Consider the following 27884-nt stretch of genomic DNA (forward strand, 5'->3'; position numbering starts at 1 on the left):
TCATAAGACACTTTACTGCTGCCGGCCTATGGATGTGGGTTGTAGGCACTGAGCTGTGTACCATGTATTAACGACCAATAAAGGTTTTAAAAAAAAACAAAAACAGATAGACGTACGACTATCCTCTAGTCATCACCCTCAAACAGATGGCCAAACGGAGAGAGTAAACCAATGTTTTGAACAGTATATCAGATGCCTAGCTTTACACTCTCTTGCCGATTGGGATGAGATGTATGGATTGCTGAGTTTTCATATAACAATAATTACCCCTCTTCCACCGCTTACTCCCCTTTCTTTTGCACTTACGGTTTTCACCCACAAACTATGCTATCTCTCCTTTCCTCTTCCTGTTCTGCCCCTGCAGCTACAGACTTTATAAAGGAATTACAGGATGTACATAAGACAGCACAGATTAATCTAGAAAAGGCCAAGGCAAGTTATAACAAGCATTTGCAATTCAACGGTCTCTGCTTTAGTAAAGCTTAAGCAATTCTGTTTGTAATTAGGTCGCTTTTAGCTTTGCTTTTATTAGTGTTTTTTTAAACGTTTATGTACATACCATGCATATGAATATGAATTTGGGTTAAAATATTACATATATATTTCACACGTATATATCCTCTCTCCTCGTTCTAAAGTGTGTTTTTAAACCTTATGTGGGACGGTTTTAGGAACGCTGAGTGGATTTTAATTTGCTGGCACAGATGCACATGCATGCGCACAAGTCTTTCATAAAAGCACTAGTGTAGCCGCCGTCTCCCCAAGCTGAGCTCTCGGTCGGGTTTTTCGGGGAAATCACAAACAATGATGTTCGCAGGGTTTTGAGGTTCGCATCGCTGGAGCTATGTTCCGGTTAATTGATTGTACTTTGTCTTAAGTATTTCTGGGGCCCTGGGCCACGTATGGGACGGGACCCCTGTTTGAAACAATTTTGAATTGTATTACGCATTGTGTACTAATTGAAGCTAGCATAATGTAAAAAAAATATAAAAGTATGGAGGGAATGTGGAGCAACCGAAGAAATAACATAATCTGCATTTGTCAAGCCCCCGTTGGGTGTCTCGTGGCCTTGAATAACAGGTGTTTAATATTACCCAACGGTACTCAAGTTATCGACCTTAGAAGGATTAAAGGCTGAGTGGACCCTCCGGAATTGAACCTTGTGACATTAGGGCGAGCACAGGCCCCCCTACAAAAGACACATTGTCCACTAAGCCACCCGACCCGGCCTTATAAGGAAATACGGCTGCACATGGTTCAGATCGATGACATGTCAAAGGTAGACGTCTGGGTGTGACCCCAAGTATATATAGCGAAGAACGCCAATGGTAATGAGTAAGACGTCAAAATGCATCATCTGCCACACACTAACCGCTGAGGGAAGACACAACCCCATTTGTAACCGCATTTATGTTCTATGCAGATTTACTCAATTTTACTGATTGGAAATGCTTTTGAAACAAGTTCTCTAGGATGATGAAAGCTTGCAACAAGTGTGATCTTATGGAAGTGTACACTGGTATGCTGCTTTTGGGAAAGTGTGCATTACTGAAAATAGGGGGGCATCCACTAATTAAGATGAGTTGACAGATTAAGTATTGGCTCAAAACCCCAGATTGGAAGGTACTTTTGCTGGATGGCCACGATTTACAGGCAGTTTTAAACAGGATATGAATAGTAGTTACTGCTGGAGTAAGCCATACGTACTTAAGTCAAGCAAAGATTAGATCAGATGGCGTGGCTTACGGAATGCCTCTATAACCATATGCTATGAATCGAGTCGCAGCGTCGGGTTTGGGAGTTGTGCTACCGAGACTTTCACCTCTGCATTGATCCATTCCCGCTGCGAGCGCTGACATAGCTATAGTAAAGGTGCCACAGCTGATGAAAACACAGCACACGCACTGTGCGTTTTCATGCTTTCTTTTTCACAACCGGGTTCTTGAACCGGAAGTGACCCAATACGGAAGCGGTTCAACGAGAGTGAAAAGGCTATGAATTCAACTCTCGTTCCAGCGCCACCTGCAGCACGGGAGGAAGAAATGGATCCGAATATGTCTGTTTCACATGTCTGTATGTCGTCAGTAGATGTCGTGTGGATTACTGTCTGTTTTTTTGGCGAAAGGAAAGTGATGGGATCATGGATGCGGCTAACTGTAACCTGTATTATTAAAGCGTTTTCCTACCAGATGCGGAGGCCTTTGACTTATATGGACACTTTTTAGAGTTGTCGGGCTTGCTGTTTTTCACAACAATGAAGACGAATATTTTAGTCACTGTTATGTAAAGCCCATGGTATTGGACCTCTTTACATGAGGACACACAGCCTCAGACAGCCAGGTAAAACTGACTCAACCTGTGCGCTGACTACATCAGGAAAGCTTCTAATCAGAGGTGAGGGAGATGGAATATTGATCCATTCATTTTCCAAAAGATATCTTGTAATCAAAGGGGAAAGGATCACTTGTCCTGAACAACCTTAGGTCTGCAGGATGGTTTTCGGGGGGAGTTCTGTCCCAATATAAAGACCCTCATGCACGTGATGGGTATGGTGTTGTCTCAGAGCGGTATATCTTGGTTCTCCGCTTCTATTTCACGTGTGTGCATAATCATCAGGTCTACTTAGGTTATGCAGCCTCCACCAGGAGGATTTTACCCAAAGGTTGGTGCAGTAGTGAGCCAGAGATAAAAAGACCAGAGATCAGAAGGGCAAAGCTTTAATAGGTCTGATTTCGGGTCTGGTAAACTCAATTTTTGTGCATCCGGTTGTACTTGTTTAGGAGTTACAGTTGCACTTTGAGTGATGAAGGAGTTAAAAGGTTGGTCGACATGTTTCTGCCTCTGTTGCCTTGCTAATAGGACTTACGGGCATTCTTCAGGACCGTGAAATAACGTGCAAAATATCATACAGTGTAATAAGTGAAAAGAAAAGGTTGTTGACCTGTTTCTAAGTCTTGGAGGTCTTACGGTACCTCGCGCATTGCTAATGCACACTTCCTTCAGCCGGTAAGAATATTGGAGCGGGCTGTTTCGCCTCGTCCTCAGCTCGCTATTGCGCGCGCTGCTCTGCTCTTACCGAACCGGTTCGGTAAGAGCAGAGCAGCGCGCGCAATAGCGAGCTGAGGACGAGGCGAAACAGCCCGCTCCAATATTCTTACCGGCTGAAGGAAGTGTGCATTAGCAATGCGCGAGGTACCGTAAGACCTCCAAGACTTAGAAACAGGTCAACAACCTTTTCTTTTCACTTATTACACTGTATGATATTTTGCACGTTATTTCACGGTCCTGAAGAATGCCCGTAAATCCTATTAGCAAGGCAACAGAGGCAGAAACATGTCGACCAACCTTTTAACTCCTTCATCACTCAAAGTGCAACTGTAACTCCTAAACAAGTACAACCGGATGCACAAAAATTGAGTTTACCAGACCCGAAATCAGACCTATTAAAGCTTTGCCCTTCTGATCTCTGGTCTTTTTATCTCTGGCTCACTACTGCACCAACCTTTGGGTAAAATCCTCCTGGTGGAGGCTGCATAACCTAAGTAGACCTGATGATTATGCACACACGTGAAATAGAAGCGGAGAACCAAGATATACCGCTCTGAGACAACACCATACCCATCACGTGCATGAGGGTCTTTATATTGGGACAGAACTCCCCCCGAAAACCATCCTGCAGACCTAAGGTTGTTCAGGACAAGTGATCCTTTCCCCTTTGATTACACAATACATCAGGAAAGCTCCACATTTCAAGTCACAATAAAAGATAAACAGTAGGCGCGCGAAAAACTATTCATAATGCACGAGAATAAGCCCTTCAAACAATAACAATTCTAGAGATATGCAGTGCCCCGAGCTGCTCCCAAGGGCACAAGTGCACATACTCGAGAGCGACAAGAGGTACAACACCTCCCTCTTTTAACAACAAGCGCTCGCCATAACAGACAGTTTCCTCTCTTTCTGCCGTCCCTTTGAGACTGGCTTGGCCTGACTTACGTTTGTGGTAAAAGCTTTTTTATCTTCTTAATGGGGCGAAACAGATGGCCCCATAAAGAAGATAAGAAAGCTTTTACCACAAACGTAAGTCAAGGAACTTAGTCTGAAAAGGACGGGGCTAAAAGAGAAAGAAGAACGTCACTAGGACCTCTTCTCCAATGGCTGGCCACTGTTTAGCATGAACGATGACGCCAGCCAATGGAAAAGAGGGGCGGGGCTTAACCTCACTAGTGAAAATTCCTCTATATCATTAAATCTCGCCAGCGAGACTGCGCAGCTTACGCTAGCCGAGACCTAAAAAAGGAGCGGATACTCACAGACGCATGGAGCCTGGATACAAACAGGGAGACAAGATTTGGTCATCCTCTAAATACATGACATTGAGAGGGTCTTGTAAATTTAAACCTCAATATATTGGCCCATACAAGATATGTAAGGTGGTGAACCCTGTCGCTATGAAGTTAGATATTCCGGCCTCACTGAAGATCCATTTGGTATTCCATGTTTCTCTTTTGAAACTGGTAGAACCCGGTACGATTCTCCCTAATGTCCCAGTTCCTGTGATAGTGGATGGTGAACCGGAATATGAGGTTGAGGCAATCATTGACTCACGCAGAGTTGAAGAACCGGGTTATTTAGAACCCAGCGGCGCCAGGGGCACGCCCAAAGTCTTCGGGTTCACCTGTCTTAGAATACAGAGACACGGGACTCTTCTTGGTGACGTCAAAGATCAAATTTATTGACTGCAGCCAGTAACAGAAGTCCTAGAAATCATCACGGTATGAGTTCTCAGGAGACTGCTCAATTTTACAAAGCAAGTCATCCCTTTTTATGCCAAAAATCACATTCCAGAAAAACACCTAATATTTACGAACTGTCCAATCACATGTATCCACACCAAAAGTATCGCATGACGGTAAAACCCACTTTTCAGTTGTCCGGCCCATGATCAATCATCGGACAAACCCAACATTCTTCGTTAGACAGGCCGAACGAACCCATAATAAAGAGGCCACGACCCATATCATAAATAGACCATAAAGAAAGAAACAGAAACAGGTAAGAGTAGGCTAAGGCATATTTGTGTGTAGTAAAAACTTTACGATGTCCTGCGCTCTGATCTTAGTCTTGATCAGCTAGCGGGCAAGAACTGGCTCAGCAAGGTCGGCTTCAGGCAACGAGGTCAGTTCACTTCGGGTCATGTAAAAGTCAGCACAAACCCCAGCTAAAAGGCACGGGTCTTAAAGACTCATTCAGCCGCAGTCATCGGTCTATGTGAGGGCAACCACAAAATGGCTGCCTTGCACAAAATGAAAACTATGGTTCGGAACGGAATCTTCAAATACACTGTGAATCCTTGTGTGTAACATGGCGAAAACACTCTTACTTGCCGAACTTATTAGTAACGGTTCGTTGTTACCAAAATCGTAACGGAACCGTGACATTTAAAACAAGGGTTCAGAATTCACGGAACCTCAGACCCTCCTTTTGCCCTTACATAGGCAAATACTCAGTCTATATCTGAGTCGATGTCAATTTTCATCAGATCACCAAGGTGCTGTTGAAGCATTATCTTGTTTCTCTGTGCATCTCTCGAGACAGGCGGTCTCCTGACACACGTAGTAGCACAAAGGCCACATATGGCAGGACTGCACTGTACACAAAGACAACATGAGAAAAGAACCGCTAGAGCCGCACCAATGATCATCAGAATCTTCCATCCGCAAACGGATAACAGTCCCCAAAACCATCCAGTTAACAACCAATCTCCTTCGTCCACATGTATAGACTCGGAGATCTTATGTAACCTGGAAATGGCCTCGTATACCGTCGGAGCATTATCTGGGATGAAAACGCAGCAACTCGATTGGATCACTTTCCATACTCCACCTCGATCTGCGAGTATGACGTCTAAAACTATACGATTCTGCAACATCATAAGGCGATCCGCTTGAAGCTCAGCTGTCAAATTACTAAGGGCACCGCAGTTTCGTTTATGGTGGATTCAACCACTCTCGTCAATTGCCGTAAGCCTCTACTGTTAGCCATAGGTCCCCAAAATGGTAAGAAACCCTTAAAGAAGTCTCCCAGTTCCTGTCCAGCGGTATCTTCCCGATTGAAGATACATCTAACAACTCTTGTCTTGTGGTAATCTGCAGCAGCAGTATACGTAGGAGGCAACAAGTATCCAACATAACAAGTTCCTGAAAAATCAGGGGGCAACCATGTATATGCTCTGTTGTAACAAACAAAATATGTGCCCTTAGCTGCCAAAAACGGCGGGGAAGATTGAGACGTAAAAACATACGTCTGAGTACAAACACTCTTCCCCAGCTGAGCTTTCGGATTTTTGCCTTTACCTTGCAGACAAAAATGACCTCGGTGGGGTACGATCCAAATCGGAGGTGACCTCTTTCGTTTCTGCCTTTCACTCAGACTAACACTGTATCTGGTCGTGTTCCATCCAACATAAGCCGATAACTCTTCCTTGGGAATAGTCCTGTACGTATTGATATCTCTGCTCATATTCATAACTCCCTTCACCAAGGCTTGATTACTCAAGTTATCTCTCATGGAGTGCAGGGGATAGACTTCCAGGGCATAAATGAACATCTTCTGAAAAGCCCATAAAGACCCATTCTGACTAAACGGTAAGATCAGATAGGGAACAACTCTATCTGTAGTATGTGGCATAAGACCACACACCCAACAATTAGTAATGTTCACTACCAACTGATGTTGATGCAGTAGCTGTACGAATGTGTTATGTACAAATTCTGACCTTCTAATGTGCTCGTGTTCGGGTAAGATATGAAAAGAATGCAAAGAAGTAGTAGTAGGAAAGGTCGTAGGTTGGGAAATGAGTGCAGAAGTCAATTGAGTAGTAAAAACAATCCAACCCACCAAAGTTAACGTCATGCTAAAAAACATCAGAATACATGTAATCAGAAAATATTTGCTATGCATTATTCTACATAGTTTCATCTTAAAGTTCATTTTCTCGGCAGCTCTCTCGATCTCAAAAAACTCCATCCTCTAACTGGGCTGTTCGCGGCGGTTGGTTTTTTTCTGCTTAGGAGTGCGTCTGTCAGTCCAGGGAACGCCCTAAGACCAACCAGAACCGTCGACCTTGTGTCTACACGGCTGCAATCCCAAGTCTTTACACCGCGACCCTACAGCTGAACCCGGATGGCGGTTGGAAAAAGGAAAAAAAATAAATTGATCAAAACAGTTTCTTGGCTGAGAGAGTGCAGTTCTAAAAACCAAAAAGGAATTATTTTTTCTTTATTAGTCCATTATCTCTAGGTCGTAAATTATAACGTTTTTTACCAAGCTCTGTCTGGTTTTGAAATAACAGGTCAGGCTCGGTGGTGTCCAATCTCAAAGATGAAGGCACAGCTGCTTGCAAGACATCATCGTCTTCTTTCTCAGTCCCTCTCCATACCAACTCAGCGTCGCTGAACGGTGTGAACTTCGGCAACCTTTCAGTCTCGGTGTCTGCAATACCTTCGAGGATCCACTGGTCGTACGGCAGAGGTAAAGGTACCCTCTTACAGTGTACGCCGTGGATCCAATTTTTCTTCCCAAAGACTTTTACAGATGTTCTTGTAGACAGCAACACCTGATGAGGGCCTGTCCAGCGGGGCTGGTCGTTCTTGGTCCGTTGAAAATTTTTCACGAGGACTCAGTCACCAGGATTGATGGTGTGACCTGGGTCCACAGAGGCTGGTGGCAGGTTATCGTGAACCTGTTGATGCAAGACACGCAATTTAGCCGTCAGGTCATACAAATAGTCCACCAACACAGGATAGTCAATATCACTAAATTTTGTTGGTCTCGGCACTCCCCACACATTTGCCGGTCGACCAAAAACAATTTCATACGGACTAAGTCCGATTCGGGAACGCACTGTAGTTCTAGTTGACAAAAGTGCCAACGGCAAAGCATCGGGCCATTGGAGACCAGAACTCGCCTGAATTTTGGCTAACTTCAGCTTCAGAGTGCCATTGTAACATTCCACTAACCCAGCTGATTGGGGATGATTTGCAGCATGGAATTTCTGTTTTATGCCCAAACCCTCACACACTCTCTTCATGATATTCCCCACGAACTCACTTCCGTTATCACTCCACACCATCCTTGGCAACACAAACCTAGGGAAACATTCTTTGAGCAAGACTTTAGCTGTGGACGAGGCAGTATTATCTTTTAGGGGGTATGCCTCTACCCATCTAGAAAAGGCACAAACAACTACAAGGACGTATTTCAAATTGTTGCTTTCCATGTGGATAAAATCCAATTGCAGAACCTCAAATGGATACGTCGGAGGCGCAAAGTGACCAGCTGGAGTTGGAGTTCCCTTACCAGGATTATACATTGTAGGAAGGTGGCTACCTGACTATGGTTACCCCAGATTTTTTTGCCTTGTGTTTAGCTGGTTTTCGACTTAGTTGGCCTGGTTCCATGCTAATCAGGGCCCCAGGCCATCTGCTCTCTCTGTAAAATGGATTCCATGTACCCTAGGTGCATAACTAGATTGGCTTGGGTCACCTTATCAGCCCCTGTACAGAGCACTATAGGTGCCCAGGGCATAGGTGCATCCAAGGCCTACCAGGGGCTGCAGCATATCATTTGCCACCCCTGGCTGGCTATCTAAAATTGACACAACTGGCTGATCACTCAGCTGGGGCAAGGTGGTGTAATCACCCCTTGCTTAGATATAGTATGCCTATATCTAAACCTATCTGGACACATATAAACCTGTGAGCCACTCCTATGGCAGGCCTTAACAATCCTGGAGGCAGAGTGCGTGGTTTAATGTGAGATGGAGCTCTAGCATGAGCTGAGCCTGTCTGCAGCTGTCTGGAACAACTCCCTAAGCTGTTCCGGGATAATGCCATACCATATACTCTTAAGTGCATTATAATCCTCGCGGTTATATAGCAACTTTGGTTTGGCTTTATCAAAACATGTCGTGTAAGGTGTCATACGATTTGGAATACTATCCCCTCGCCAGTTCTGGCGACGGGGATAGCATTCCACCCCTCTAGAGGGAGAAGACATGTTACTTTGCTAAAATGCGGTTGATTTTTAAACGAGCTTCAGATCCACAAAATGGATGCTTCTGCCACAGATACAGGTCTGACCCCCTGCAGCTGACCGAAACTCAGCCAAGGGGGCCTGGACAAAGGATTTCCTGGCACAGGGAGGTGTCACACCACCCCAGACAGGAGATAGTGGATTGTAGCAGGGAGGTTTGAAAGAAACCAGACACTGCTTGGGGCGCACAAGGCTGCCCCTTGCATAATCCGGCCAAACCGGTTCTGGGGCACACCAGCCCACGTCCCAGTGCGGCCAGGATCAAAGGAAAGGGGTGTACCCACCCCCTTCCTGGGTCCCACCCATAGGAGGGAACCTAGTAGGTAATCCAGCCCCCTAGATTGGTATAAGAATGGGAGCAGTGCCAATGCACTTCAGATTATCCTGATGAAACATAAGAAACGAAACTCTGGACCCTTTGACATCCTACTCAACGTAGAAGACTGAAGAATCTCCCTTGTGGTCAAGGAGTGACCACCCTGTGCAAACAGGCACCATCCAGCACCTCGACGTCTGCTTTGTTGCAGTTCCCGCCGGAACTCGAGCAACAGAGATCGACGAGATCAAGCTTGCCTGCCTTCTTACAGCCCGATCCACAGTCCCTGCAGAGCTGAGCCCTAGTGGAGGCGACCGGAAGCGTGGGGCACGCCATCTTGAAAAGACCACGAGACGCTGACCGTGCAGCCCACAAGTGACCCTCGAAGCTGTACACCGGGGTTTGAGAAGCCCCAACCCTGAGCCACTCTTGCACCGAAGTTCACCCCTCTACACTCGACGAGTGCTGCGTGGGGCCCTTCTGCTTCTTTTGGCTCAACGCGTTGGCCCGGTCACTTGCCAGCCGGCTTGTGGCCCCTGTGCCGACGAAAACTGAAATACGACCTGCGATTCTGGTTGCTCCAGATTTGCACCAGCTCCCCTGAAAAGGAGCCCCCGCTCTGACCCTCCTGGTCCGAGTGAGAAGCAATCTCCCAGTTCCGCGTGGATTGCTTTTGCCAAGTGCTGTTTGCTCCAATCTTGAAGCCGACAGCGCCGACGGTGAGAGCCTACGTGGGACAGATCGTGACCCCCTCCTGGACGTCGCAGATGCCCCAGAGCCCACGTGGCAGCGGAGAAAATCTCCTCGACAACCACCTGATTGCGCCCGACATTGCCTGGTTCCGTCCTGGTTCCACCCTGGCCACTGCTGAGTGACCCAGACTCTGTCCCCTCTGCTTTCAGGTACTTTTCGACTTCGATCCACCCTTGGATCCCACCGGACACTTCTCTTTCACAGCGCCTGCAGCATCTTCAGCTTCAAGCACCAAGAACCAGCGTGACGAAACCCGACGCCACTTCGACCCTGTGCACCCGCTTCCTGTGGGTGAGGTAACATTGCAACGCTGGTGTTCCCACACTGGTACACACCTCTAGGGTCTGTGTCTTAAGTTTTGTCTTTCTAGGTTCATCGGAAGTGTCCTAAAACTCTATTTGTGTAACTTTTACGCACCATTGACTTAACATTGGTGCATGCGTGTGCTTCAGCACTGCACCCGAATCCCGCGGGCTTTTCCCGACTTCAGCATTGCTTGTCCCGACTGCTCCCAGCGATTCCCTAGGCCCTAGGCCTAACCACTGTTCGATTGGTATCTCTTATACCACTTTCTTAATATATGGTTTGAGTGGCCCCCCGCCCTCATCCATAATTGTGCAACTTTGTATGTTATACTGTGCTTTTGATTTAACGCTTGTGCCCCTTTATTCATAAAGAGTACTGGGGATTATTCTTAGAAATAAATACATATATTTTTATAATATATATACTTGTGTGGTGTCCTTTCATTTGGTATTACAGGACTGTGATTGGTAAAACAGCTCGCTTAACACGACCTCTTGAGTTGAGCTTTTAAGGCTGCTTAGTCTATGCTACCTTTAAGATAGCTTGTCTACAAGGTTGACTTACAACCAGACACCATAAGGGGTTATTTGGACTGATACAAGGTGGTTCCAGAATTGAAAACATCATATATCAGGCCAACTTCTCACATTGGTGCGCAGCGGTGCGGATTTGAGCTTGCTGTTGTTTTACCATGCAATCTTTTTATCAAATTGAAAGATCACATCAAGTACCTTAGGTACATATAAATCAAAAGCTTAGCATATTAAGTTCTACTGGACTTAGTAGTTGTAGAGAAAAGGGATTAGCACACCCTGACTACAACTCACTAGCAAGGTACAGTAGGGAAACACTTAGTGTAGGTAGGTGCATCACTTACACCACACTAGAGTCATGTCTGGCACAGGTGAAGTTCCAAGCTCTCTACCTGTGACAGTTGACCTTACCAAGGCAACTTCCAGCTATGACAAACTTAGCCACAAAGACTTGTGTGCCTTGTGCATATCAAGAGGGCTAAAAAGGGGTCGTGGCCCCACCATTCCTACCCTGATAGCCATTCTAGAAAAGGATGACTTAGATAAGGCGAGTGCAGCTCCCTTAGACTTAGGAGATGGAGTGAACCCCCCTGTAACTGAGACCACTCCAGAGGAGGAAGAAGAAGAGGAGGAAGAAGAGGAGGAGAGCTCAGATATAGAGGATCCTGAAAATGAGGATCAGAGGGGTAACCAGGTTGTAGTTGCCAGGCTTAACCAGGCCAACTTAGACCTACTTGGGAATGGAGAGGGCCAGCACCTCCCCAGATCCCACAATATCATTCTCCCAGGCAACAGAAGGGTGAGATCTCCATCAGGGGACTCTCGTATTTCTAGTGCCTCAAGAGAATCTCAGGGAGGAATGACTTCCTCTCAGAAGATAGAGCATAGGGCCAGGATGAGGGCTGTCAAACTCCAGATAGAGAGGGAGGAGGTAGCCCTGGCTCAAGCTAGACTTGCTTTGGCAAGAGAACAGAAAATGTGTGGCTTAGATGCCACTGGTGGCAGCAATATTCCTAGAGAGAAACCCAGGTCCTATGATAGTAGAAACCTGACAAAGATTGTGCCCCCCTACAAGGAAGGGGGTGACATCCACAAGTGGATAACTGCTCTTGAGAGAGCCTGCATGGTACAGCAGGTTCCTGAGGAACAGTGGGCTGCAATCTTATGGTACTCCTTTTCTGAGAAAGGGAGAGATAAGCTCCTCACTGTCAGACATGAGGATGCAAACAATTACAAAGTCCTGAAGAGTGTTCTGATAGATGGGTTTGGCTTAACCACTGAACAATACAGGTTAAGGTTCAGAGACACCCAGAAGACACAGACTCAGGACTGGACTGATTTTGTAGATTGTGCTACTAAGGCTCTGGAGGGTTGGCTACATGGCAGCAAAGTACATGACTTCACAGGATTGTATAATTTGATTATGAGGGAGCAGATCCTAAGTAATTGTCAGAACCAGCTCTTACACCAACACCTGGTGGACTCAGATTTGACCTCTCCCCAAGAATTGGGAAAGAGGGCAGATAAATGGGTCAGAACCAGGATTAGGCCTAAGAATCAGGACAGTAACCAGAAGAAGGAGTCTACCAAGCCTCAAGATAAGGGTGGGGATAAAAGTAAAGAAAAGACTTCCTCAGGGCCCCAAAACTCCAAGAATGGGGGTGGGTCCCAAGACACTTCCTCAACTGAGAAAAAGCCTTATTGTTATGCCTGTAAACAGGTTGGGCATTACAAAACAGACAACTGTTGTCCCAAGAATAGCAATAAAGAGAATATACCTCCAAAGCCAGTTCCAACATCTCCTGTTACTGTCAGCAGTAATCCCCCAGGAAGTGGGAGCACACCCAGGAATCTGGGTGGGTTTACTTTTGGAGCACAGGTGGACCCTGGCCTATCCAGGTCCCCATCCCCAAATAATCTTGTTTATGAGACTGGCATGGGGTTTGCCAACTTCTCTGATTGCCCAAATACCTTGAGCAAATATAGACAAGAACCCATCATCAATGGTTTGAAAGTTGAAGCTTTTAGAGACATAGGGGCTAGCATCACCATGGTGGCTGACTGTATAGTCCCCTCTAAGCAACTTTTACCTGGTGCCACATACCAGGTAACAAACATTGATGGCATCCAAACAAATCATCCCATGGCAGTAGTAAGTCTCAGCTGGGGAGGTGTCACTGGCCCAAAGAGAGTGGCAGTGTCATCAAACTTGCCTGTAGACTGCCTACTTGGTAATGATTTAGAAATCTCAGCCTGGGCTGAGGTTGAACAGGAAACCCATTCTAGAATGGTAAATGCCAATGGAAAGGTTAGTGGGGCTGTGATGGCTACAGCCCCAATCCAAGATGTCCTTCCTGAAAAGGTTGGTAGGGCTGAGCAACTCTCTGCCCCATCTTTAATAGAAGCTCTTCCTGAACAGAATAGCAAAGCTGTTATGATAACAGCAGAAACCCAAACTGAGTCCCCTCCTGAAAAGGTTGGTGGGGCTGTGATGGCCACAGCCCAAACTCAAACTGACATGTGTGTTGTGAAGCCTGAAATGATGGATAACTCCACACAAACTGAGAGCACAGAGGAGGAGGAGAAATCTCCCCCTCACCAGACTTTAGGAATGGATCAGCCTCCTCAGGGAACTGATCTTACCCCTGATGAAGGAACTGCCCCAGAGGTGGTTGGGCCTAGCCTGACAGAGCCTCTGATGTCAGTGGACCCTTCTCAGGTGGGACCCAGTCTGGAGCAGGTAACCTGCCCCTCTCTACCTTGCCTTAGTCAGCCCAGGGCTGCAGAGGACAAGAAGGACAGTGAGACCCAGAGGGCCCCCTGTCAAGTAAAGCACCCCCATCAACAGATTAGGGGCACCAAAACTAGTAGCCCTAGTAAGGTGAAAACTTTAAAAACTCCTGAGGGAGCCCCCTTAAAAATAGTTAGGGACCTCCCACAGATGGATGCTGTTGGGCACAGCCAAACCTGGGACCCAAAGGGCCCAAACCTGAACTGTCCCTCCAGCAAGCCAAACAGAGGGACCCAGCCTCCAGCTTTAGGTAGCCAGAGGCTGACCCTGAGAGCACAGTGCAACTCAGTTGAAGAAAGAAAGGCACACATGGTGGAAGATAATTGGAGGGAGCTGAGCCCTAAATTAGTGGAGCCTCACTTCAATACTCCATATCCAAACCAGCCTTTGACTTTGCATAAACACACCCAAGGTAGTGATTCCCTATGGTGGAGACCCTCTAATACCCCAAGGGTGAGGGACTGCTTAGTGGACCATGAGACAGGGGGTACCCATGCTAGTGCAGGTACTTCCTTATATGGCCACTCAGGCAATATAGGCTTACCTGGCAAAGGATAGCCTTATCTCCTTTCGTTTGGGGGGGGTTATGTAGGAAGGTGGCTACCTGACTATGGTTACCCCAGATTTTTTTGCCTTGTGTTTAGCTGGTTTTCGACTTAGTTGGCCTGGTTCCCTGCTAATCAGGGCCCCAGGCCATCTGCTCTCTCTGTAAAATGGATTCCATGTACCCTAGGTGCATAACTAGATTGGCTTGGGTCACCTTATCAACCCCTGTACAGAGCACTATAGGTGCCCAGGGCATAGGTGCATCCAAGGCCTACCAGGGGCTGCAGCATATCTTTTGCCACCCCTGGCTGGCTATCTAAAATTGACACAACTGGCTGATCACTCAGCTGGGGCAAGGTGGTGTAATCACCCCTTGCTTAGATATAGTATGCCTATATCTAAACCTATCTGGACACATATAAACCTGTGAGCCACTCCTATGGCAGGCCTTAACAATCCTGGAGGCAGAGTGCGTGGTTTAATGTGAGATGGAGCTCTAGCATGAGCTGAGCCTGTCTGCGGCTGTCGGGAACAACTCCCTAAGCTGTTCCGGGATAATGCCATACCATATACTCTTAAGTGCATTATAATCCTCGCGTTATATAGCAACTTTGGTTTGGCTTTATCAAAACATGTCGTGTAAGGTGTCATACGATTTGGAATACTATCCCCTCGCCAGTTCTGGCGACGGGGATAGCATTCCACCCCTCCAGAGGGAGAAGACATGTTACTTTGCTAAAATGCGGTTGATTTTTAAAAGAGCCTCAGATCCACAAAATGGATGCTTCTGCCACAGACACAGGTCTGACCCCCTGCAGCTGACCGAAACTCAGCCAAGGGGGCCTGGACAAAGGATTTCCTGTCACAGGGAGGTGTCACACCACACCAGACAGGAGATAGTGGATTGTAGCAGGGAGGTTTGAAAGAAACCAGACACTGCTTGGGGCGCACAAGGCTGCCCCTTGCATAATCCGGCCAAACCGGTTCTGGGGCACACCAGCCCCGTCCCAGTGCGGCCAGGATCAAAGGAAAGGGGTGTACCCACCCCCTTCCTGGGTCCCACCCATAGGAGGGGACCTAGCAGGTAATCCAGCCCCCTAGATTGGTATAAGAATGGGAGCAGTGCCAATGCACTTCAGATTATCCTGATGAAACATAAGAAACGAAACTCTGGACCCTTCGACATCCTACTCAACGTAGAAGACTGAAGAATCTCCCTTGTGGTCAAGGAGTGACCACCCTGTGCAAACAAGCACCATCCAGCACCTCGACGTCTGCTTTGTTGCAGTTCCCGCCGGAACTCGAGCGACAGAGATCGACGAGATCAAGCTTGCCTGCCTTCTTACAGCCCGATCCACAGTCCCTGCAGAGCTGAGACCCGTGGAGGCGACCGGAAGCGTGGGGCACGCCATCTTGAAAAGACCACGAGACGCTGACCGTGCAGCCCACGAGTGACCCTCGAAGCTGTACACCGGGGTTTGAGAAGCCCCAACCCTGAGCCACTCTTGCACCGAAGTTCACCCCTCTACACTCGACGAGTGCTGCGTGGGGCCCTTCTGCTTCTTTTGGCTCAACGCGTTGGCCCGGTCACTTGCCAGCCGGCTTGTGGCCCCTGTGCCACTGAAAACTGAAATACGACCTGCGATTCTGGTTGCTCCAGATTTGCACCAGCTCCCCTGAAAAGGAGCCCCCGCTCTGACCCTCCTGGTCCGAGTGAGAAGGAATCTCCGAGTTCCGCGTGGATTGCTTTTGCCAAGTGTTGTTTGCTCCAATCTTGAAGCCGACAGCGCCAACGATGAGAGCCTACGTGGGACAGATCGTGACCCGCTCCTGGACGTCGCAGATGCCCCAGAGCCCACGTGGCAGCGGAGAGAAGCTCCTCGACAACCACCTAATTGCGCCCGACATTGCCTGGTTCCGTCCTGGTTCCACCCTGGTCACTGCTGAGTGACCCAGACTCTGTCCCCTCTGCTTTCAGGTACTTTTCGACTTCTATCCACCCGTGGATCCCACCGGACACTTCTCCTTCACAGCGCCTGCAGCATCTTCAGCTTCAAGCACTAAGAACCAGCGTGACGAAACCCGACGCCACTTCGACCCTGTGCACCCGCTTCCTGTGGGTGAGGTAACATTGCAACGCCAGTGTTCCCACACTGGTACACACCTCTAGGGTCTGTGTCTTAAGTTTTGTCTTTCTAGGTTCATCGGAAGTGTCCTAAAACTCTATTTGTGTAACTTTTACGCACCATTGACTTAACATTGGTGCATGCGTGTGCTTCAGCACTGCACCCGAATCCCGCGGGCTTTTCCCGACTTCAGCATTGCTTGTCCCGACTGCTCCCAGCGATTCCCAAGGCCCTAGGCCTAACCACTGTTCGATTGGTATCTCTTATACCACTTTCTTAATATATGGTTTGAGTGGCCCCCGCCCTCATCCATAATTGTGCAACTTTGTATGTTATACTGTGCTTTTGATTTAACGCTTGTGCCCCTTTATTCATAAAGAGTACTGGGGATTATTCTTAGAAATAAATACATATATTTTTATAATATATACTTGTGTGGTGTCCTTTCATTTGGTATTACAGGACTGTGATTGGTAAAACAGCTTGCTTAACACGACCTCTTGAGTTGAGCCTTTAAGGCTGCTTAGTCTATGCTACCATTAAGATAGCTTGTCTACAAGGTTGACTTACAACCAGACACCATAAGGGGTTATTTGGACTGATACAAGGTGGTTCCAGAATTGGAAACATCATATATCAGGCCAACTTCTCACATACATCAAACACACCATACAATTCTTGACCACATTCTCCGCACATTTGGGAATCCCACCATTCTCCCACACTGGAGCCAACAACTTACAAATTCCTTTCGCACTAATGTGAGACAACCCATGTGCCACCGTAACCACCGCAAGCACATATGCATCCGGCAACATCCATCTTTGGTGTTCTGATAACTCAACCCAACAACCAGTCGAATCCAATCTACCCGTAGTTTCTCTCCACACACTCTTCATTTTCAGTAGCTTCAGTTTGGATTGATTTCACACTCTCAATCGTATCTTCACACATTCCAGCTGCACCAATCCATCTCGCAGGGCCTGCACGTACATTCGACTCATCACATTTCTCGCTGTTTCTTTCGCAACTTCATCCGCAAACGCATTAGCACGACCAACATCATCCCTAACCTTCCGGTGAGCACTACACTTCACAATCGCAACTTGCTTCGGCAAAGTAAGTGACTCAAGAAGCTCATTCACCAACTGCCCATGTTGGATCTTAGTCCCATGCGATGTGAGAAATCCTCTTTCCTTCCACAAGCGTCCAAAACTGTGTGCTACACCAAACGTGTACTGACTATCGGTATACACATTCACTCTCTTTCCCTCAGATAAAATGCACGCTCTCGTTGATGCAATCAATTCCGCTGCTTGCGCCGAATTATAACTCACTCGTGCAGTTTCAACAATCGTACATAATGTCGTCACGGCATATGCCGCGGTCGTATCGCCATTTGGGAGCTTGTAGCATGACCCATCAACCCATAGCGTACCATCAGGATCCGAAAGAGGAGTATCTTTCAAATCAACTCTACCCTTTGTTTCCTCTTCCGTCCTAAGAAAACAATCATGCTGTTCCTGACCATCTGTGTCCACAGAAATCAGCAACAATGTCGCTGGATTCAATACATTACACCGCTTGATGTGCACATGACTAGCCAAAAGCGTCAACTCATAGCTCGAAAACCTCGCACTAGTAAGGTGCTGAGTCTTGGTTCTATTTAATAAAGTATCCACTGCATGTGGAACCATCACGACCAACGTGTTATCCATCACCAATCCAGCAGACTGTCGGATAGAAACAGCCGCTGCAGCTCTCAAGCAACTCGGCAACGCTCTAGCTACCGGATCTAAAGTCGACGAGAAATACGCACATGGATGCTGCTTATCACCGAATTGTTGAGTCAAAACTGACAATGCACAACCCTCTCTCTTGTGGACGTAGAGTGTAAAAGGCTTACTGTAGTCAGGAGTACCCAACACTGGAGCAGAACACAACGCATCACGCAACTCAGAAAAACTTTTCTGACAATCGACAGACCAAGGAAGAGGGTTCGGTATATCCTTACAAGTCAATGCCAACAGAGGTTTTGCCAACAAAGAAAAGTTCGGAATCCACTGTCTACAATACGACGTGATACCCAGAAAAGCACGTACCTCTCTCTGCGTACTTGGCACAGTCATTTGAGCAATCACTTGAATTCGTTCTGGGGTCAACCTTCTTCCCTCCTTCAACAAGAGATGACCTAAGTAGGTCACCTCTTGGCGACAATACTGCAACTTTGAAGGTGACACTTTATGATGCAAGTCAGACAAATGTCGTAACAAAGAAAGAGTAGCTTCTTTACAAGTTTCCTCATCATCAGCAGTCACTAATAAATCGTCAACATACTGAATAAGAGCAGTACCAGCAGGCAACACAAGAGTATCAAGCTGAGTTTTCAAAGCCTGGCTATAAATGGAAGGACTTTCACAATAGCCTTGAGGAGCGCGCTTAAACCGGAATCTTCGGCCTCCTAAAGAGAAGCCAAAAATATCTCTACTCTCCTCGGCAATTGGAATACTGAAGAAAGCATTCTTCAGATCTATAACCGAAAACCAGGCCGCTGAAGCAGGAATCATAGTCAGCAAAGCAGTAATGTCCGGAACAACAGAAAACTGTGGCACAACAATCTTATTAACCTCTCGAAGGTCGATCACAAACCTGTAGACAGGTGGCTGAGAAGAGTCAGTGCGCTTCAGGACAGGCAAAACGGGACTGTTACACACAATACCTCTCGTTTCTTCAATCACACCTTTCTCAATTAAAACATAAATGATTGCTAAAAGCGCTCTTTCACCATCGCTAGAAATCCTATATTGAGGAATACGTGGCAATTTAACATTCGCTTTAAGCGTTACAACATAAGGTGGAATCTCCAAAAGACCCACAGCATTAGGACCAGTAGCCCAAAGAGTATCAGGGAGAGAACGCAATTCCGGTGGAAGCCGATCTTTAGACAAATACATCAGAGAGATCACGTTCTTACCCAATGTAAGCTGTACTCCCGAAGGAGAACAATGCAATGTCGCATTCAACCTTTTCAACAAATCCAAACCCAACAAATTCTCACCACAACCTGTCGTTAAAATGAGAGGTGTTTCCAATTCACAAGGCCCTATGGAAAGAGACAAGGGACTAGAAACTGGATTACGAACTGGGGCGCCAGAGAATCCTACCGAAACATTCGTTAAGCCAGACAAAGGTGCGCCAGGGAGTTTAGAATGCATGATAGAACTCTTCGCTGCACCGGTATCCAAAAGAAAAGGCGCTTCCACACCTGATGTAACTACTGCAACATAAGGCCCACTCTGATCTACTGGAACCGACACTACTCCCTCTCTTTGTCCATGGCTGTCCTAACAATCATTATAGTCAGCATTCTCACTCTCAACATAATAGTCATCAGCATAGTACTGAGTCGACTGACCAGACGCAATTTTCTGTTGATCAAAACAATTCATAGAATTCTGTGGGGGAAAAGAACGTTCGTTCTGAGGAAACGCACAATGTCCTCTACCCCTAAACACTTGCTGGAACCCACCATGACCTCTTGGGGTCGGCATACCACTCGCGCGCTGTCGTAAAACAGGGCACTCATTTTTATAATGACCTTCCTCCCTACAATACGCAAACTGATTCAAGCCCAAAGGTGGTCTTGGAGGAAAATACCCAGCCTTCTGTGGCGGTCTCTGAAACGATGGAGGTTGCTGAAATTGTGGGCATTGCTGTGACTCTTGCTGATTCGAGCGAGGCGGATACGCCTGCTGCAAAAGAACCTTTGTCTTTAAGTGTTTTGTCTTTTTCTCTACTTTTTCTTTCTCGTCCTTATCCCTATTCTCGTAGTACTGTGCAGTCGCCAATATCTGGGCCGACGAGGAAACAGCCCAAGAACTCTCAGAATCTTTCAACTTATTACACAGTTCAGGAAGTAAGTTAAAGACAAACTTATCTACGAACAATCTTTGTCCACCTTCCGTACTCATATCTTGACCACTATGATCTATAAATGTCTCTTCAAACCTAGTGAAGAAATCAGATACACTTTTGTCCTTCTTCTGCTTACATGCTGCTAACTTGTCCCAATTTACTCGTAACGCTGGCATCATCGTTTTCATAAGATCTATAATTCTGCCAGGTAGATTTGCCAGGCTCAGGCTTAGAACCACCAACTTGTCTAGCGTCCGCAGCAGCAATATTGACCCATGAGTCACCTAATTCTATCGCATGATCCTCATGACGAATCTTTTGCCCATAAAGGTTGAGGTACTACGTTACCCAACAGCATGTCTATGTCGGCTAAATTCATGATTCTTTGTAATAGCCAGCTGGATTCTTACGGGGATCAGGTAAAGACTGTTTAAGGGCCAAAACTTCTACTCTCTTCCATGGAACATGTACCCATACTCTCTGAAAATAAGGCAGAACAGGTGGAGCAGCGTTTGCGTCCCCTTCTCTCCAAACTGGGGAACCTCTCTCCTTGGATATTGTCGTACCTTTCTCCCAACTGCGGAATCAGGCTCAAACTGTCGCTGAGAAGGGAAATCGCTCCTAAACGCAAGTACCATCGCAACTGCTTCCTCAATTCCGGGACCCACTATCGTCCCTTTCGCAAACTCAGACTGGACATTTAGCAACTCTACTGGGACTGAACCCAAATCATTATCTTCCCATTCCTCACGGAGGAAAGTACACATTACATGAAACACATATCTTTGCTTGGGTGCTTCCCACTGCAGGAAGACATCCATAACTGACTCTAAATTATACCTCGAAACATTCGAAATCCACCTGCGAACCAGGAGATCCAACACTGTCCGTTCTTTGGGACTAGGTAACTGACTACGCAGTTGTTTACGCACAGAAACGGGGGTCATACTCGACGACCCAAAGAAAGGAGACAAAAGACCAGTAACAGTTTCGGCCATCCGTTGTCGAGCAGAAGGAGAAGCCGTCATAAGGACAGGAGACAAAGGGGCATATTACCAAGGGCCTTATCGCCGCTTTAGCGGGAATTTTTCCCGCTAAAGCGGCGATAATTTAATCGCCCTATTACCTAGCTGTCGCTAACACCAGTTAGCGACAGCTAGTAGGAGATAACGAGCTTCTGGGGGCCCACTTTGCATGTCAGCGATATATATCGCTAATGACATGCAAAGTGGGCGTGCCAAGATGTTAGCGACTGGAAACAGTCGCTAACATCGCTAACTCCTATTACCAACTTTTGGAAATAATCGCGCTAAGCGCGATTATCTCCAAAAGCTAACAACTGCCCAGATTAGTTCTTAGCCATGTTATCCAATAGTAGGTGGATAACATGGCTAAGAGCATTAGCTCGGTAATGCATGAATATCGCTGACTTTTCAGCGATATTCATGCATTTCGGACGATTTTTATCGCTTAGGAGATAAACCTTGATAATAGCAAGGCTCCTAAGCGATAAAAATAGGCGAAGCACGGCGATATAAATATAGCCGCTAACCAAGCTTAGCGATATTTTTCGCTAATGCTTGGTAATATGCCCCAAAGTATTTTGAGGCAAAGTAGCAGAAGTCAAAGGTAAAGGAGAGTAAGGCAAAGACGGTACAGGCAAAACTGATAGCAAAGTTCGCGGCCCCAGAAGAGGCGGGACCGTAGGAGGAAGGACCAGCTGAAGAGGAGCCGGTGGTTGAGCAGGACCAGGAGGTGGAACAACTGGAGGTTGAGGAGGTGCCGTAGCGCTCTGTGCATAAGGGGGTGGTAATCTCAATAGATGTGACATTAAAGGGTCCTTTTCAGGGTCCTTTGTCGCCTTCTCAAGAAGAGGTGGCAATGCTGGATAACATTTATCAATAGCCATATTATGTTGCCTATCTGATACCTCAATTGCTTTATCTTCTTCGTCTTCTTTAAACTACTTGGCTCAGAAAAGGGGGTGGTGATGAACAGAGTGCCTGAATTAAGCAGACCACTCTTACCCAGTCCAAAGATCAGGGCTTGATCCATCACCGTTTTTTAGCTCACTGCACCATCCCAGCTCAGAACTTGGCTATATGCAAATTAGTCTGTTCCTGTCCCAGTGCATGATGGGAACAGGGCAAACCAAACTACCAAGCCAATTCTTGTACTGGGAAGGAAACAAGTTTCCGGGGACCGGTTTCTGCCATTTCAGGCGTCTTCGGCCCGGCTTGCTTGAATCCTGATGGTGCAATGAGCAAGGGACTCACATCTGAGTATACCCTTCCACGCTTATGGTGGACAAAATGATTCAGAAAAGGGGGTGGTGATGAACAGAGTGCCTGAATTAAGCAGACCACTCTTACCCAGTCCAAAGATCAGGGCTTGATCCATCACCGTTTTTTAGCTCACTGCACCATCCCAGCTCAGAACTTGGCTATATGCAAATTAGTCTGTTCCTGTCCCAGTGCATGATGGGAACAGGGCAAACCAAACTACCAAGCCAATTCTTGTACTGGGAAGGAAACAAGTTTCCGGGGACCGGTTTCTGCCATTTCAGGCGTCTTCGGCCCGGCTTGCTTGAATCCTGATGGTGCAATGAGCAAGGGACTCACATCTGAGTATACCCTTCCACGCTTATGGTGGACAAAATGATTCAGAAAAGGGGGTGGTGATGAACAGAGTGCCTGAATTAAGCAGACCACTCTTACCCAGTCCAAAGATCAGGGCTTGATCCATCACCGTTTTTTAGCTCACTGCACCATCCCAGCTCAGAACTTGGCTATATGCAAATTAGTCTGTTCCTGTCCCAGTGCATGATGGGAACAGGGCAAACCAAACTACCAAGCCAATTCTTGTACTGGGAAGGAAACAAGTTTCCGGGGACCGGTTTCTGCCATTTCAGGCATCTTCGGCCCGGCTTGCTTGAATCCTGATGGTGCAATGAGCAAGGGACTCACATCTGAGTATACCCTTCCACGCTTATGGTGGACAAAATGATTCAGAAAAGGGGGTGGTGATGAACAGAGTGCCTGAATTAAGCAGACCACTCTTACCCAGTCCAAAGATCAGGGCTTGATCCATCACCGTTTTTTAGCTCACTGCACCATCCCAGCTCAGAACTTGGCTATATGCAAATTAGTCTGTTCCTGTCCCAGTGCATGATGGGAACAGGGCAAACCAAACTACCAAGCCAATTCTTGTACTGGGAAGGAAACAAGTTTCCGGGGACCGGTTTCTGCCATTTCAGGCGTCTTCGGCCCGGCTTGCTTGAATCCTGATGGTGCAATGAGCAAGGGACTCACATCTGAGTATACCCTTCCACGCTTATGGTGGACAAAATGATTCAGAAAAGGGGGTGGTGATGAACAGAGTGCCTGAATTAAGCAGACCACTCTTACCCAGTCCAAAGATCAGGGCTTGATCCATCACCGTTTTTTAGCTCACTGCACCATCCCAGCTCAGAACTTGGCTATATGCAAATTAGTCTGTTCCTGTCCCAGTGCATGATGGGAACAGGGCAAACCAAACTACCAAGCCAATTCTTGTACTGGGAAGGAAACAAGTTTCCGGGGACCGGTTTCTGCCATTTCAGGCGTCTTCGGCCCGGCTTGCTTGAATCCTGATGGTGCAATGAGCAAGGGACTCACATCTGAGTATACCCTTCCACGCTTATGGTGGACAAAATGATTCAGAAAAGGGGGTGGTGATGAACAGAGTGCCTGAATTAAGCAGACCACTCTTACCCAGTCCAAAGATCAGGGCTTGATCCACCCCCCCCTTTTCTGAATCGTTAAACTACGTGGCAGCTTGCATTATCGACAACCCCTTTTCTCTCTTATCTCTTTTAGCTTGTTTGATTTCTCGTTGTCTGGCTTCTTCAATCGGGAATCCCTGTTACAACCACAACAGAATATCCTCCTAATTTTGCTAAGACTTGGCATCTTCGCTCACTAATCTAGCTTCAAACTTCAAGGGGTTATCTACAACGATAGTCTCGCAAATATACGAGTCCCTCGGCTTTGGAAATTGCAATACCCAAATCAAAGACCCAAAAATTAAGTATTCAAAGAACCAAAAAACAAAGAACTGGGAGCGACCCACGTATACTTAACTAAGGTATCAGTCACGTCACCAGAAGACCCGTCTATCGTCTCGCCTTACAAAGCTGCACAAAGGGGGGTCCAAGACAGGGCGGCAGTCAGGGCAGCGGTCCTTCGTAGCCGTCTAGAAAGCGGGAAACCTCGCAGCAAAGACCTTCAGTCCACGTTCGACATACCAGGGTCGATGGAGTGGGGGCCCTTCTTCCGGAATTTCCTCACGAAGCTCCTCACGATCTTCAGGCTTGGACCAGTACCGCTTGATGTCGCCCCGCGTTGGGCGCCAACTGAAGAACCGGGTTATTTAGAACCCAGCGGCGCCAGGGGCACGCCCAAAGTCTTCGGGTTCACCTGTCTTAGAATACAGAGACACGGGACTCTTCTTGGTGACGTCAAAGATCGAATTTATTGACTGCAGCCAGTAACAGAAGTCCTAGAAATCATCACAGTATGAGTTCTCAGGAGACTGCTCAATTATACAAAGCAAGTCATCCCTTTTTATGCCAAAAATCACATTCCAGACAAACACCTAATATTTACGAACTGTCCAATCACATGTATCCACACCAAAAGTATCGCATGACGGTAAAACCCACTTTTCAGTTGTCCGGCCCATGATCAATCATCGGACAAACCCAACAATCTTCGTTAGACAGGCCAAACGAACCCATAATAAAGAGGCCACGACCCATATCATAAATAGACCATAAAGAAAGAAACAGAAACAGGTAAGAGTAGGATAAGGCATATTTGTGTGTAGTAAAAACTTTACGATGTCCTGCGCTCTGATCTTAGTCTTGATCAGCTAGCGGGCAAGAACTGGCTCAGCAAGGTCGGCTTCAGGCAACGAGGTCAGTTCACTTCGGGTCATGTAAAAGTCAGCACAAACCCCAGCTAAAAGGCACGGGTCTTAAAGACTCATTCAGCCGCAGTCATCGGCCTATGTGAGGGCAACCACAAAATGGCTGCCTTACACAAAATGAAAACTATGGTTCGGAACGGAATCTTCAAATACACTGTGAATCCTTGTGGTGAAAACACTTGTACTTGCCGAACTCATTAGTTACGGTTCGTTGTTACCAAAATCGTAACGGAACCATGACATTTAAAACACGGGTTCAGAATTCACGGAACCTCAGAGTCAGACGCAAACTCCAATATTTGGTGCACTGGAAAGGTTATGGTGTTTAGGAACGTACGTGGGAGCCATCCAGCCAGATACACGCCCCTTGTTGTTACGTTTATTTCACAGACGGCATCCTGTAAACTCAAACCAGTAAGGGGGATCGTGGGGGGGGTGTACTGTCACGATTGCTGGTTCCGATCCCGCCGCTCAGGTGCACACATACGCAGAGGGAGGTCAGGCGAGTCAAAGCCCAGCCTACCCTGAACAGTGACGCTTCGCGTTCAATTGCATCGGATACATTACCAGATACGAGTTACCTGATCTCTCCCGGGACGCGGCGTCTCCTGTGTTCCTCTGGCAGTTGGAGCGGCGTCTCTCCCGCAAGTCTTCTTTCGGCGGCACTCCTCTTGTGGCTCCTTTCTCTGTGGCGTTTCTCCTGTGGACCCTCTTTTCGGTGGCATCGCTCGGGGCCAATTCGCAAACCTGCAACAGAAGAAGAGAAAGAACAAACAAATTTGCGGTATTGAAGTCAACGGTAACAGCGCTTTCGCGCTGCTCTTTAAATTTATGAACAGTGATACCACTTACCTGATCCTGCTCCTGGCACTGTGGGGGTCTGTTCCTTTTCTTTAGAGAACTTATTTAATAGGAAAGAGAGTACCTGAATACAAGGTTCTGTTTTGTTATTTTTACGCTGTGGAATACAAGAAAAACATTTGTGAATTAATGTCACAAACAAGACATGGCTTATAGGTAGGCTAAGCACATGCACAGAATATTACATTTAGCTCCTTTCACAAGTTACACTTAACTCAATATTGTTTTATTATTTGTTTTAGAGCCAGATACAAGCCTTATACATTTACTACTACTGATATGGAGGAAGAGATAATTCAAGATTTTTGTCTTATTATTTCAAGGTAGGGAATAGTACCACAAAGAGAATTAAAAGGGATGTAGGGTGAATATTCCTGCTTGCTAATTTGTTCTCTGTGATTCTCTCCTTGCCCACAGTTTTGTGCCTTATCCTGACGGGTCCTGTGCCACTTGGAGTAGCGACGTCGGATTTCTTACCCTGTCCCTTGTTTTGTTTCCCTTCTTCCCTGGGTTACCATTGTCACTTTGACTTGGTTGGGTGCAATAGGCGGCTTAGGGGAGTCGTGGATCTTGATTCATATTCATGACGTTTCTGTGAAAACATTTTTTAACTTCGACAGTAACGTCCCTGCTGGCGTGCTTTCTGTAAGTGGAGGTGACGGTCCTACTGCCGCTGGTGCCATCAGAGGTACATTACTAGCGTACGTACTCCCCGCCACCAACGGCCCCATACCTGCCGCCCCAAGTGCAAACCCTTCCTGCCTAGAGCCACCTTGCAGCCTGCCCAAGCCATCAACATGGGGCCACTAACCTCTTTGCCCTTTCAACCTGATCCGCTTTAGCCACACCTGTCAATGCCCCCCCCAACACTGGTGCAGACCAAACAACTGCCCTGGATAGCCAAGGCAGAACACTGACCAAACTTGCCATAAATCCGGCTGGCCAACCAGACCCACTGTCGCTCCCTCGCCAACCTGTCCAGCCTGCCCTATGCCGGCTCTCGATACTGACACGAACACCCTTGGGGGAACCACCTGACTGTCCGCAACACTTACTCCCCCTGTCTGGACAACCTCCACTGGCACTGGATCAGGTGCGGCCTGGGCATCCCACCCCTTTCCGCCCCCCTGTCTGATAATGTGCCTCCTGACTGGCGGAAAAGGTGCTCGGTGCACTACGCCCCGGCCTACGAGGCCTTTCCGGCACTGCTGGGTCCACCGGCTGTCCCCCTGGCAATCCCTTGCCTGGAGCAGGGTCAGCCTTTCATCCATTGTCCCCATCTTGTGCTCCATCCTGAGCATCATCTCTTCCATTCTGCTGGCCGGGCGTGCCCTTTTAGCACCCTGCTATGGCCCCTGCAGGCACGCTAGTACCAATCCACAAAACTGGTAATGAAACGCTAAACTTCCTTACTTCGGGCACACCATCCTCTCAAAACAACAACCCTTCCCCAGACAGGACTCTCCCAAAAGGCTTCTTCACCACAGAGGTCTAACGAGGAATCCCCCTGTCGCCTCGACAGTTACGATCCTAGGGGTCCTGGAAAAAGACCAGAACACAAATACTACTTCAATACACTGCCGATCCCTCACCCTTGCACTTGCTTGGAAATGCCTGCAGCCACCTCAAACCACAGGGGATCACCGATGCGTTCTGGTTGGCATACAATAAAC

General features: G+C 47.2%; 1 protein-coding gene across 1 annotated transcript in view; it reads right to left on the bottom strand.

Annotated features, from left to right (window-relative positions):
• Positions 1 to 25991, bottom strand: part of FGFR4 (fibroblast growth factor receptor 4) — a 104182-nt gene extending 78191 nt beyond the window's left edge. Inside the window, exon 1 of the mRNA XM_078652786.1 lies at positions 25932 to 25991. The gene's annotated coding sequence lies outside the window, so the exon portion shown is untranslated. The remainder of the gene's footprint in view (positions 1 to 25931) is intronic.
• Positions 25992 to 27884: the final 1893 nt, after the last annotated feature.

This window comes from Lissotriton helveticus, chromosome 7 (genome assembly GCF_964261635.1).
Source record: "Lissotriton helveticus chromosome 7, aLisHel1.1, whole genome shotgun sequence".
NCBI classification, from domain to species: domain Eukaryota; kingdom Metazoa; phylum Chordata; class Amphibia; order Caudata; family Salamandridae; genus Lissotriton; species Lissotriton helveticus.